The sequence below is a fragment of the Sminthopsis crassicaudata genome, chromosome 4, assembly GCF_048593235.1.
Source record: "Sminthopsis crassicaudata isolate SCR6 chromosome 4, ASM4859323v1, whole genome shotgun sequence".
In the NCBI taxonomy this organism is placed as follows: Eukaryota; Metazoa; Chordata; class Mammalia; order Dasyuromorphia; family Dasyuridae; genus Sminthopsis; species Sminthopsis crassicaudata.
Genome location: NC_133620.1, coordinates 227,421,416 through 227,436,529, shown reverse-complemented (window position 1 = coordinate 227,436,529; position 15,114 = coordinate 227,421,416). Strand labels below are relative to the sequence as shown.

At 36.2% G+C, this 15,114-nt stretch overlaps 1 protein-coding gene across 7 annotated transcripts in view; it reads right to left on the bottom strand.

Annotated features, from left to right (window-relative positions):
• The window catches only part of CEP162 (centrosomal protein 162), a 127,685-nt gene that overhangs the window by 61,893 nt on the left and 50,678 nt on the right, over nt 1-15,114 (bottom strand). The window contains exon 1 of one of the 7 annotated variants that reach the window (XM_074310384.1): nt 12,809-13,125. The exons of the other annotated variants lie outside the window; for them this stretch is intronic. The gene's annotated coding sequence lies outside the window, so the exon portion shown is untranslated. Of the gene's footprint in view, nt 1-12,808; nt 13,126-15,114 lie in introns of those variants that run through there. 7 annotated transcript variants of the gene reach the window in all.

Below are 15,114 nucleotides of genomic sequence, written 5' to 3'. Positions count from 1 at the left end.
GCTTTCAAGCATTCCAATAATTCTTAGATTCTCTTTACTTGATCTATTTTTCAGATCAGTTGTTTTTCCAATGAAAAACAACTTCTTCTATTTTTTCATTTTAAAAAAAGTTTTATTTGATTATTGATTACTCATTCAGTCATTCACTTCCATTTGTTCAATTTTTATTTTTAGTGAATTATTTTCTTCCATTGGCTTTTTAAAAATCTTTTTGTATTTGGCCAATTGTACTTTTAACAGAGTTGTTTTGTTCAGTGGATTTTTTTTTCCATTTTGCCAATTCTATTTTTTAAGGAGATATTTTCTTCAGTATATTTTTTTCCCTTTTTACCAAATTTACTTTTAAGACATCGTTTTCTTCAGTTTCTATTCCTCCTTTTCCAAGGTATTCGGTTTTCCTCCCAAACTTTCATAATTTCTGCAATGCTCTCATTTCTTTCCCATTTTTCTTCTGCTCTCATTTAAGATCCTTTTTGAACTTTTCCAAGAGAGCATTGTGAAGTGGAAACTAGTTCATATCCCCTTCTGAGGCATCACCTGAGATAATTTTGCCTTTGCTGTCCTCTTCTGGGTTTGTGTTTTGGTCTTCTCTTGTCTCCACAGTAGCTCTCTAAGGGCAAAGTCTTTTTCACTTTTTAAAATCATTTTTAAAAATTGAGTTCTACTCTTAGGGCACAAGGGAGAGTGTTCTGAGCTTCCTCTGCTGGGTGACAGGGGCTTCTCATGACTGCACTAGGGTCAATGCTGCAGGCTTCCCTTCTTCACTGAATGGGCTGGCCAAGTCCTGCTACTATGCTAGGGTTCAAGGCTCACAGTTTGTCTTCTGTAGTTGTGCTGGAGGACTCACAGCAGGTCTGCTGTTCTACTGACATTCTGAACAAGAACAGAGCAGCCAACACTGCTTTATTTTGGCTAATAGCTTCTTACTAGATTCCCCACACCAGTCTTCTTCACCAAGTCTCTATGCTGGCCACATGTCCCCCTGCCCAATTGAGACAGACCTTTCCTGAAGTAATTCCAAGATACTTAAGCTAGAAAATTATTACATTCTGAATATTTATGAGTTCTGTCATTCCAAAATCCATTCAGAGGCTTGATCTAGTGTTGTTTCTGAAGGAAGCTGGGGAAGAGCTCAGGCAATGTCCTGTTCAGTCTCTACCATCTTGGCTCCACTCCCAGAGATTTATGATTCATGTAAAATTCATCATAGGAATGAAAGTGAAAGAGCTAGAGTTGAATGGAGCCTTGATTTCATCTAGGTCAACTACCTTAAAAATTTTATATATGAAGAAACTGAAGCCCAGAGAGATTAAATCACTTGCTTAAAGTCACACAGATTAAGTCAGTGGTAGGTGTGATTCAAATTCAATTCCTATTACTTCATGTTCAGTGTTCAGAGTTTCAAATTAATTTTTAATCTGTATTTCAAAATGACTTCTCTTCTTTCAATATAAATGTTAAATCTTTGGAGCAAGCTCCCATGGTAAAATAGAAATATTGGATTCATATGTTATAAGTTTAGGTCCTGAACCTGTGACCTACTGTGTTACCCTGGGAAAAGTTACCTTTCTTGGGCCTCAGACTTCAGTAAAGAAGGGATTACATTAGATGGAATGCTAACATTCCTCCATTTTATGGATGTGTTACCTTAGGAATGTAGCCCATCTTTGGATAGTCAGTATTACCCCCATTTTACAGGGGAAATGTTGAAAGATGGAGAGGTGAAATAATCAGTCATTATTAGTGGGAAAGTTCTAAAAATAAGAACTGAACCACAGGTTTCTCCTGACTTCATAGCAAGTGTTCTTTTTTCCACTATAATATGCTGCATCACAAATACTGCAAACATAAGCCAACCCTTATGCAGGGGCCTAAATCACTGTGTTTTTATTGTGAAAAGTACTAAAGGTTAGCAATTGGTTTTTTGTAATGTGCTGTTGTCTCCAGAAGCTGCTGATCGCTCTCTTGAAGGAGAACTGCTGTTTCAACTCAAATCTCTCGGACAGATTCTTCTTCCTGTAGAGAGCCGACTTCCCTTCCTGCAGAGAGCAGCCTGAAGTCTGGTCCAGAAAACAACTCCCTTTTTCCTGAAGAGCTGCCCTCTTTATCCTCCCAGAGAATGGGCGTGGGATAATGCAAGGGCTTCTGGGAAGAATTACTTCAACCAATGAACTTGCTCCTCCTAAGCATTCAAACTCTTCTCCAGGAATTCACAAGTAAAAACTCCCAGTAAAGGCCGGAATTAGAGAATTGTCAAGTACTGACTTAGCACTTAGTAAGAACCTAACATTTTTTTCTAGTCACACATTAACTTAGGCAAAAAAGCCAAAGCTCTAAATTTCAAACATAGTACTACACGAATCTATTCTAGCTCAGATACTAATCCTTTATTGATCTCTGTAGTTCTTGGCAGTTTCTCTTTGTTGAAATAATTCTGCATTAACTTATATGTTCCTGATGATTTACTTACATGAATACATGTAGAAACAAGACTGTTTTTTCTTTTGTTCCAGGGCCATGCATTTCTACTGCTTAATAAATACTTGTTGATAAGAGCTGATGAAATATGTAGCACCTCTGGACATGGCTAACATGGAAATATTTCCCTTTCTTCAGAGATAGAAGAGGATAGAGGGAGAGAAAAAATGCTTGATAATTTAAAGAAATTAAAAACAAATATCTGTTAAACTGAATTGAATCTAGCTAAGCTATTCTATAATATGAAAAAAAATGTTGAAGCTTTGTGTCTAAAATAAAGCAGCACATACTCCCTTTCTTTTTAGAGTATTGTCTTTCATCTTTCAACAATCTGCCTTTTCTCAAGAACCAAGAAAGTTGATGGGGGTGCTCTTCTTTTTTGTTTATCATATGCTAGTGTTATCATAGGCATTTATGCCATGTACCCTATTCTTCTAGTAGAATGTGAGCTCTATCAGAGCTGGAATTATATCTTACTCTGTAAATAGTAGCCACCTGATATAAAACTTAGTTGAGTTGAAGTTAATGAAAATTCTTACTTGACAATAAGGAAGACCAAATAGCCAAATAATGGACATAATATATCAATTTTACAAAAAGTGACTATGCTTCCAGGTGTGAGAGTGGAAGCCTTCTTTATGCACCATCCAGCTGTCTGATGATATCCTTTACACCCTTTCTGGATAATTCTTTTGTGGCAATAGACACCAACATATTCAGGCTCACCATGTTCCTTTCCACTGACCTGTGTATAACCTGTAACTTTTAATTCTTTTGAGACAATTTCACACTTTACAGCCAAACAGCATTGCTCAAGGAGTCCTTGTGTTAAAAAGATGATCCTTTATTTCAAGGAGGCGTTTAGGGAAATTAAAAGATCCTTAAATGCAATCAAGTATGCTCTTATTCAATTTTATAACCAATGTTTATCAAAATAAATGCCAATTCTATGGGTTATCCACTGAAGTAGAGATCAGTTTAAATAAAAGATATTTTTCATCTACTGGTTTTTCCTATGGAATAATCAGGCCTAAGTCTTTTGAGTAACATTGAATCTCATTTAGGAGGCTTCTGTAATCATCAAAATGTTATCCATAAGTAGTATCTGGAGAGCTTTACCATCTCTATAGAATCCTTCTTTCACTTAAAACTCTGCAATGGACATCTTCCATAGGAATGATAAAAATCTTTGGTGATCAGCTGTCTCTCTACTCCTTGTGTGATATTAAAAATTAGTTATGAAACTTGTTTCTCATTTATATCTTTCAATGAATAATCTATGATTGAGACATAAGCATGGGAGACAACTTGTTGGAAAAATAAATCCTTGAAGGCATTGTTTTGCTTTATTGAAATTATGGTTTTTTTTTTTCTATAGTAGACAAATAGCAAGGATGGTGTGAAGAGAAAGTGAATTCTTGGCATAAGGGACAGAGAAGTTGTATAGAGGCATAGAGACTAGATATGGTATGTTGCATGGTATGTGAAAGATAGAAAGTAAACTAGTTCAGCTAGACTACAGGGAATATAGAGGGGTATAATGTACAATAAATGTGGGGATAAAATCAGATTGTGAAAGGTTTTTTAAAATTTCAAATAGAGAACTTTGTGTTGGATCCTAGAAGCAATGAAGAAATCATTGGAGCAAGGAAGTAACAAAGTCACATTTATGCTTTAAGAGTAACACTTTGTGATATTTGTGTGGGTCATAAAGTATGAACTATAATGCTATGATCTGATGTAGACTTATTCCCTTTTTTATAATATGGTGACTTAATTCCTTTCTTATAATCCATTAAGGAAGAAGAAAACAAGTAAAAAATGGTAGAGAGCTGAGGAAAACTGTCTTGTAATTACAGTTGAGATTGTTATATTACATAACTGGTATATTAGTTTTGAAAGTAGTTTCTTCTAAGAGGAGTTCCAGAAATGTTTTGATCAAGATGATTTATCTGAAAGACAGCACTCATCATGGCAATTAAATTCTGCCATGTTTGTGAATGAAAAATCTCAATATTACATGGGAAGTTCTCTTAATCAGTGCTTAAATAACTAACAAATATAAAAATCTCCTAAAGCAACATTCAATAGATTGCATACAAAGAAAAAAAACCTGATAATACAGATTCAGGATCAAACTCAACTCTAAATATATATTTATGAGTTTGGCCATTCAATTACTGGCTTCTTAAGCTTTCTGTCTGACACTGAGAAACAACCATATTAATGGGAAAGGAATGTACTAATGTAGGACCAAAGGGGTTTCACAAAAAAAATTAGATGGTCAATACTAAAATCAGAAGTCTCTCTCTCTCTCTTTTTTTTTTTTTTTTTTTTGGTGTTTGAAAGAGAAGTGACATTGAGTACCTAGGGATACTTGAGTAACCTGAAGACTTTCCCTTGCGAATAACAAGGGAAAGTTGGTGAGTATTCTAATGGATGTTCACATCCATTGAATGTAATGTCCTGATTGGGCTAGCTATATCATATACGACCATTTCATCACTACAGATAATCAAAAGAAATGGGTCCCAAGTTTGCCAGGTTAAGAAACATGGGCCCTGAAAAGTCAAATTTAATACAGTAACAACATTGTTCAGGAAGCAATATTATGATTAGGGACATGCTATCACTCATTATTGTTTCTGGGATAGTAGCATCAAAATTATAACTTACTTAATAGGCCCTTTTATTTGGCATGTTTAAGGAAAGTCTTATAGTTTCACTGGTCCCAAAAGAATAGAAGGTAGTTAAGTACATAATAAGTGAAGTATACAATACAAGGGTATCTCAGTGACTCCTTTGCCAGCCAAAATAGTATAGTCCACCAACTCTATCCCCATGGTACAGAATCTCACACCTCCTAATGGTGGAACTAGGAAGAGTTATACAACTAGTGAAAGCTATATAATGAGAGATGTGACTAGAGAGTATAAGGTATGACTGAATTCAGTAGATGGTAAGTAGAGGGAATCAACAATAGATTCCTGGGTCCATAATTAACAGCATCTAAGAGATTTCAGGAACCATGGCAGGGTTAGAATCTGAGCACCTTTATTATATCGCAGACAAGGGAGGGGTCCTGTTCAAGCAGATCTCATTGGTGTCCCACCTCTGAGGTCATAGGTAGAGATAATGAAATCAGCAAAGAATATGGAAGTTTCTGGCCAGCAGAGTTCCAAGTATAAAAGTTTTAAAGGATAGGGGTTTCAGATAAGGGAGGTGGTCAAAAGGAAAAGGTATAAATATGGGGAAGACAACCTTCTGTGCAGAGAAATAATAGGCCAGAAAGAAAAATAGATGTTTTCCTAGACTATAATAGAGACCAAAGAATGAAAAATTCTATGCCAATGAAACTATGTATTTTAAAGGCGAGTACGCCTTATAAAAGAATAGATTGCAAAGAGAAGCTTCTTATATAGCATATATAAGCAGATCAAAAAAGTAGAAGCTTTCTTGTTTCAAACATAAAAACAAAACAAAAAAAGATCAACTTTAAATTCCTTGCTTTGCAATGTGGAAAATTTTTTTAAAAAGAAGAAGATAGCTAAAGAGGTATTACAGCATGCTGGACTGAATATCGGCCTTTGACTCAGGATGACCTGAGTTCATGTCTAATCTGTGACCAAGATTAGCTATGTCACCCTGGGTTGCCCTCTTTATACACCAGGAAACTCTCTAAAATTCTGACTTGCAAATGTATACTGGAAAAGTGAGTCTTCTTACTGAAAGTACCCCATATCAATGAAATCACAGGCGACAACAAATGAAGAGGGAGCAGCAAAACAAATGTCTGAATCATTTTTTCCAAGATACTTCCAAAGTAGATGCTTATCAAAATTAACTCACGAATTTTATGATCCTGATGAGTCATACATTAAAAGAAAAATAAGGTAAGAATTATGAACACATGAGCTTTGTATATAGCAGGATATGTCTGTTTGGCTTTTTTTGGAAGAAGGGGAAATGTGTAATTTAATTATAGAAAACTCCCAATTTGAAACACTCTTCACTGATACAGTTCAACAACTTATCTATAACTAATCTTAGAGAGCTGCATGGAGAACTCAATGGTTAAATCCTAAATGGTCAGGATACACAAGATATAGTGCTTGAATCCAAGAGATGACTCCAAGGCTGGTTGTCTCTTAAGAAGTCATGAAATTGTGTCACACTAAATATTATTTAAAGGGAAAAGTTAGTGTGTTGCCTTGTTTGAGTCACATAGGTTTTATATAGTATATGGGTACATACTTTATAGCTATTAGGTATGTCATTTTTATTTTTAAAGAGAATATAGGTATAACACTGTTTGTCTTCTAAATGGATGGCAAAGGGATTGAAGGGAAGGAGAGTTGAAAGTCAAGTTGTTTTTTTTTTTAAATAATGAATGTTAAAATGTATAAGATTGGTTAAGATGACAGGAAAAGATAACAAGTACTGAAGGGGATGCGGGAAAACTGGAATGCTAATACATTGTTGGTGGAGTTGTGAATTGATTCAACCATTCTGGAGAACAATTTGGACCTATACTCAAAAAGCTAAAAACTACACAATAATCCAAGTGGTCTAACTACTGGATCTGTATCCCAAAGAAATCATAAAAGAGGAGAAAAAAACTCCTATGCCATAATGTTTATGGTAGTTCTTTTTGTGGTAGCAAGGAACTGGAAATTTAGTGGATCCCACAGATGGGGGAATGGCTGAATAAATTATGGTAAATGAATGTAATGGAATATTATTGTTCTATAAGAAATGATAAGCAGGCTGATTTCAGAAAAGTCTGAAAAGACTTACATGAACTAAATGAGTAAGTGAGCAGAATCAGAAGAAACTGTACAAAGTAACAGCAAGATTATTTGATGATTACTATGACAGACTTAACTCTTTTCAGCAATATAGTGACTGAAGACAATTTCAATAGATCTGGAATAGATATGCTAACAGCATCCAGAGAATTATAGAGACTGAATGTGAATCAAAGTATACCACTTTACCTTTTGTTGTTGCCTGACTTTTTTTCTCATGGTTTTTCCTGTTTGTTCTGATTTTCTTTGTACCACATGGCTAATATGGAAATATGTTTAAAATGATTGTGTGTGTGTGTGTGTATATATATGTGTATATATATATATATATATATATATGTAAAACCTATATTAGACTGCCTGCTGTTTTGGGGAGTGGGAGAGGTAAAGAAGAGAGAAGAAAAAATTAGAACTCAAAATCTTACAAAAATGAATGTTGAAAACCATCTTAATATGTAATTGGAAAAAATACTAAAGTACTTTAAAAAAGAAATGCAAAGTAAAAAAAGAGCATAAAACTTGTTCAAGGACACAATACTCTATTATTCTACTATGAAATAGTTATTTTGGAAAAATCAGAGTCAGCAGCCTTGATTTTTATTTGTACTACTATTTCCAAAAAGTAAATCTGCTATGAGTAGAGGTCTAGGAGTGTGTATTTTTCTCACATAATTTTCACATTCTTAATAAAATTGTAATCACAAAATATAAATAGGAAAAATATTTTATTAAAACAATACATTCTGAATTAAAAAAAATTTAAGCTGCATGTCTGCTTTTTAATCTTGTTATTTCCTTCCTCATAGAGAAATAAAAACTATTCTGTATTATTGGAATTGATTAATCTGCTTGCTATCTTAATACTGGAATAACATAAAAGTGCCAAATTATCAAAAAAAAAAATCTAATGAAAAATGTGTTCTCAAATTCATGCCAAAGTTGTTTGTTTGTTTGTTTTTTGTTTTGTTTTTTAAGCCTGGGGAAAATTCAATTCAATTTTACATTTTTAAAGCATCTACTAAGTGACAGCAACAATGAAAAGTATAATTGTTGTCCTGAAGGAACTTATATTCTATTGAAGTTTGAAAACATACACAGATAAGTACTTAATCTGACATAACATAGGGGAGAGACAGAATATTAACAACTGTTTAACTTAACTAAGCTCTATAGGAAGATAAGAATTTTGGGAGGTGGGGGATCAGGAAAGGAGGAAAACATTCCAAGCACATATAAAGAAAGAAATAAGAAATAGAATGTTGAGTTCAGGTCCTAGCAAGGTCGGTTTGACTAGAATATAAAACCTATGAGAGATAGTGAAAAAAAATTTAAAAATGAGTGTGAACCAGACTGGGATTGCTATAAACTCTAAGCGTTTGTCCTAAAGGCAAGAGGGAAGCACTGAAGACTTCTGAGCAGAGATATTACATGACATTAACAGATCTGTGCCTTAGGAAGATTATTTTGGCAGCTGTGGAAAATGGAATGGAATGGGGAGAATACATCAGGAAGCTTTGGAAATAGTTTTGGGTGACAGTCTAGAGTGGTGGCTGTATTAGTTAATAAAAAGAGGATAGATATGAAACATGTGACAGTAGGAGCAACAATTCCTGGCAACTACTGGAATGATATGGGAGATTAGGAAGAAGAAACATTTAAGAATTGTTAGGTTCTTACTGGGTGCTAAGTCTGTATTTAACAATTCTCTAGCTCAGAGTTCACACTTTTAAAAGGAGTTTACACCTTTAGGCTTCTGAAAAGGAGTTTACACCTTTAAAAGGAGCAAGTACTTCCCACAAGCCCCTGGAGTACCCACAAGCCCATTCTCTGGGAGGATAAAAGGAGAAGGCAGTCTGGATTGGATCAAGGAGAAGACTTCCCATACTCTCAGAGGCAGAGTCTGATTCCCACACTCTAGGAGATTCTACTTTTCCTCTGGCTGGAGGCTCCAGAAGCTTCCCAAGAAACCTGCTCACAGAGAAAAGGATTTACAGAAAAAAAACCTCCGCCCAGAGAAGGATTACAATTGAGAAACAACAGGATACTACAATTTGGCGCCCGAACAGGGAAAGACAAGATCCTGATTCCAGTGGAAAAGCCTCCGATTCAGATCTCAGTGGAAAAGTCTCTCGGATCCAGAAATAAGCATGAGTAACAAGGAAACTTTGGGAAGGAGCTAAAAAAGAATTTCAGGGAAATGGGGCAAATGTTTAGAAAACAGCCTTCTGCTTCTATTCAAGGAAAATGTTTAGAGAGCATTGTCAAGGTTATGAAAAGCTAAGGATTAATTATAATTTTGGAGGAGATCACTAAACTTTTAAAAATTGTGCAGGCCATTATCCTTGTTTTTCTCTGGAAAAAGAATTGGATCTAGAGGAATGGAAATTAGTAGGAGAGGAATTTTGTCAATACTACAACAAAAATGGACCTAACTCAATTTCCAAAGACATACTTTAAACTTACAATATAATTCAACTGGCTTTAGGAAATTAAATAAGTTATAGAATAAGGAAAAAGAAGGAGGAGCAAGAAGGGGAGGTGCCAACTAAATAAGGTGAAAAGGATGAATCAGATAAGAATAGAGTTAAGTACAATTCTAACTCAATTTCCAAAGACATACTTTAAACTTACAATATAATTCAACTGGCTTTAGGAAATTAAATAAGTTATAGAATAAGGAAAAAGAAGGAGGAGCAAGAAGGGGAGGTGCCAACTAAATAAGGTGAAAAGGATGAATCAGATAAGAATAGAGTTAAGTACAATTCTGAGCAACAGGAGCATTTCCTATCTCCTCCCTCAGTTAACCCTTCAGGGGTGGAGGAAGAAGGAGAAGGGGAAAAGGCAGAAACACAAACAGAACTGCCTGTTAAGCAGCCTACGACAAGATTAGAAAAAACATTGATTAAGGCTAAGAGAGAGGGACAGGATGTAAGTGATTTTATACATGCATATCCTGTGATTGAAGAGCTTGACTCTTTAGGTCAAAAAAAGAGAAGATATACTCCTTTAGATTTGAATAAAATTAAGGATTTGAAAAAAGGTTGTGCCCTTTATGGGGCTACATCAGCTTATGTTAAAATGTTACTACTAGATGGTTTGTCTTATGAAATCCTAACCCCGAATGATTGGAAATCTATAGCTAGGACATGTTCAGAACCTGGACAAAACTTGTGGCTTTCAGAGTTTCATGAATTATGTAGAATTCAAGTCAGATGCAATATGGAAACAGGAGTTAACACACAATTCACTTTTGACCAACTAGCAGGTGAAGGTCGGTATGGAGAGAATTCAGAGCAGATTGATTGTCCCATAACAGTATATGAGCAAATTTCTAAGGCTGCAATAAAAGCTTGGGGTTCCTCCCTGGAAAGAAAGATCAAGGGGAAGCTTTCACAAAAATAGAGCAAGGTCCCAATGAACCTTTTGCAGATTTTGTGGAACATCTGCAAACTACTGTCAAAAGAACTACTGGAGAAAATGCAGCTACAGAAATAATGACCAGGCATTTGGCTATGGAAAATGCCAATGAGGTTTGCAAGAGAATTATATGGAGACTAGACAAAAATGCTTCTTTAGAGGAAATCATAAGACGCTGTGCTACAATAGGAACAAATACTTTTTACATCCAGACTATGATGAACATGGAAAGACAGGGTCCCTCCTGGCAAGGGACTTTTAGAGAAACTCGCAGATGTTTTCAATGTGGAAAAGTTGGACATCTAAGAGTTCAATGTAGATATGGAGATAGAGTGAGAAGACAGGCTGAAAGAAGACCTAAAACTCCATGTCCAAAATGTCACAAGGGCTTCCACTGGGCCTCCGAATGTAGATTGACCCAGGGAAATGAGAGGCGAAGCCCAGCTCCAAAATATCAATCAAAAAATAGGTGGGGCATGATGGCAACTAAGAGCCTTTAGAAGGTCAGGACTCTGATTTGATCAACCAGCAGAAAAGCAATCACATGGCAGAAAGAGATTATCTGATAAGTCAGCCAAAAAGCAATCAGATTGCAGAAATGGATTACACTTGGGGAGAATACAGGCCTTTTAAACCAACAGAACTGTGTCCAGTGCAAACAGCTCCAATGTAATTGCCAGATGATGAGAGGAGATTTAGAAAGTGGTAAATAGGAGGAAATTAGATAGGTTAACTGCCTGGGAGAGAGGGTTTGCTTGTATTTTAACAGACAGAAGGAAACAGATGGAGAAGGAAAAAGATGGGTGGCAACAAGCACCTGGAGAGAAGACAGAAAAAGAGAAAAACCTCAAAACAAAGGAGAAGATCTAAGAAACATCTGACACTGAAAGAGCACGGCTGATAAGGAGACTGTTAAAGAACTTTAAAACCAGCAGGAATCATTGGATTTCCTAACACAAAATGAGACTATTGTAGGACTTTAAAACTTGCAGGAATTATTGGCTTTCTGGCACATGAACTAATGGACAATGAACTTATGGACATGTATAAATTCTCAATTTATGATTATTTGATCATGTTATTTATTACATCACTTCTAGCATGTATTATGATACTATGTGTTTATGTAATTTATATAATTATATGTAATATCTCCTATATTGATGGATTATGTATAACTGTTTCAAGGTCATGACCACCCTATATTCTAAATCAAAAGAAAGGGGGAGATGTTAGGTTCTTACTAGGTGCTAAGTCCATACTTAACAATTCTCTAGCTCAGATTTCACACCTTTAGTTCACACCTTTAAAAGGAGTTTACACCTTTAAAAGGAGCAAGTTCATTGGTTGTAAGTAATTCCCACAAAGCCCTGGAGTGCCCACAAGCCCATTCTCTGGGAGGATAAAAGGAGAAGGCAGCCTGGATTGGGTCAAAGAGAAGACTTCCCACACTCTCAGAGGCAGAGTCTGATTCCCACACTCTAGGAGATTCTACCTTTGCTCTGGTTGGAGGCTCCAGAAGCCTCCCAAGAAACCTCACAGAGAAAAGGATTTACAGAAAAGAAACCTCCTCCCAGAGAAGGATTACAATTGAGAGACAACAGGACACTACAAAGAATGATCTCAAGTTTTAAAATTTTAATGACTAGAAGTTGCAGTACCCTTGACAGAAACAGGCAAATTTGGAGAAATGGTAGTTTTAAAGAAAAAGATAATGAGTTTGATTTTGGACATAATGAATTTGAGATAGCAACAGGACACACCAAGATGGAGCTGTCCAGTAATATGGGGCCTGAGCTCATCAGAGAGATTAGAAGAATACAAGCGTCTGATGAGATAAAGGATGGCACAGGGCAATCAACTGCTCTTTCTATAATCAGCATACTACTCTCTCCAAAGTTACTAATGATTCCTTAAAATTTGCTGAATTGAATATCTTAGTCTTCATATTGCTGAACAACTCTATAGCTTTTGACACTGTTGATTACCCTCTTTTCCTAGTTAGTCTTTACTCTCTAAGTTTCCATTACAATGCTTTTTTCCTGGTTCTCCTCTGACCTGCTAGATCAATTCTTTTCTATGTTCTTCACTGACTCTTTACTCACATCACACCTGATGGCCATGAATGTCCCTGAAGTCTCTGTCCTGGGTCCTCTTCTCTTCTTCCTCTACATTACTTAACTTGGTGATCTAATCAGTTACCGTGGTTTCAATTATCTGTATACAAATGATTCAGATCTTACTTATCTAGCCTCAACTTCTCCAGTTTCATATTCCCAAGTATCTTTTAAATATCTTCAACTGAATATCTACGTGCATCTTAAACTAAGCATGTCTAAATCTGAACTAATGATCTTCCCCCCTCAAACTCTCTCCTCTTCCTAATTTGCCCATTGCTAGACTCACAATCTGATAAATCACCTTAAATGAGCACATTCTCTCAACCCCCCCCCCCATGTCAAATCATGGTCAAGTCCTGCTGTTTCTATCTCTTCTGCCCCCCCCCCCCCTTTCATCTGAAACTACCTGTAAAGGGCAGAACTTTGGAGAAATATACTTAAGGCTCAGTATGACTGATTTAAACAAAGTGTTAACTCAGTGGAATTGATAAGATAGATGATGGTTATCTAATTTAGCAAGTGAGTTCTCTAGTTCAGTATGATTGCCCTAGTGATATAATGATTGGTTTATAATTAGTCTACTGTAATGATGTAATTATAATAGAGCATATAAACTGGGACAAACACAGCCAGACAGAGACTGGGAGGAGACAAAGAATTGGAGGCTGGAGCTCAAGCTCAGAGAGACTTCAAGATAGAGACCTTCATGGTGGCTCTACTGCTTCCTCCACTGAGACCAAGTCCCTTCTGAAGGCCCTCCAGAAAGCTAGCCAGGTCCCAGGTGAAGGAGACAGACTGTGAAGGAGATAATAAAGAATTTGGACTTTATCCCTGGCTATTCTTGTGATGATTACTCTCCTGAAACAAAGGCTGGTCCCAAGACCTCCAGAAAGCTAACCAGAACTTTTTAACTACCAATGAGGTCTTGGTCTTGGATAACTAGATGGGGTTGTCAGAGAAAGTCTGACGTGCTGATAAGATTATATTATTTCCTGAAGTAAGCAAGGAAAGGCACTGATGTAGATCTGCTCAGCCTTAATAGCTCTACTCTATGGAGATCTTAGGTAATCCCACCTTATTGTATTCAATCAAAGCCAAGTTATGATGCCAAACCCCCTGAGGTTAAATTTCCATATATCTGTCCATGGCCTATGCCATCTTTGTTGAACTTCTTTTGGGGTTAGCTTGCCATGGTTTTCTGTCCCATGATGTTTTTTTTTCACACCCCTTCCCCCATGTCTTATGGTGACTTTCTCTATGTGAGATAAAATACTTCTTTATTTTGTCCATAACCTCTTCACATAAATATATCTTTTGGCAATGGGAAAGTCATTGCTACCCAGGACTTTATTACTACCACCATCTGGTGAAGTTCCTCATCACCTACAGCATAGACTACTGCAAAAACTGGTTAATTGGTCTCTTTGCTTCAGGTCTCTTCCTACTTTATACTAGCCTCCAGTTAGCTATCAAGTTGACCTTCCTTAAGTACAGATCTACCCCTATTTTCCTCCCTACCCCACCCTGAACCAATTCACCAATTCAGTAAATTCCAGTGGCTCCCCATCAATTTCAAAAATCAAGCATAAAATTCTATTTGCTTTTCAAAGTCCTAAAGCTAGCTACTTCCTACCTGGCTAGTCTTCTTCATCTTAATTACCCCCATTCCCATCCTGACTATATATTATTCAGTCCAGTGGCATTGACCACCTAGCAGTTCCTATAAACTGGACACTGGCATTTTCTCCAGCTGTCCCTCAAGCCTAGAATAATTTCCTTCTTCATCTCTGCTTACAGGCTTCCCTGGTTTCCTTTAACTCTCAGTTATCCTACCTTTTACAGGAACACTTTATCAATAAATTCTAGTGCTTTCCTTCTGTTGATTACTTCCTAATATAGCTAATCTATACATAATTGTTTGCAGCTCTATCAGATTAAGAATTTATAGGGAATAAATATTGTCTTAGATTTTCTTTATATTCCTAGTTCTTAGTACAGTACTTGGCACAGAGGTGCTTAATAAATGTGTATTGACTGACTGAATTTAAAGCTACTTCCACTTCCTGTTATGAGACTAGATTACTATTTTTATTGCATAGTAGTCTGAAAATGTTTACTTCCCTATTGTTAAACCTACCCCCTCAACCATTCCCTTATCCTGTCCCTCAAGCCTTTCCCTTTGCTTTTATTTCTGAATTTCTATCTGAATTTAGAAGACATTTTTAACTTTCCAAATATGTTGTCCTCTTTTTATCCCACTCTCATTAATCTATATACCCTTCTTTACATCC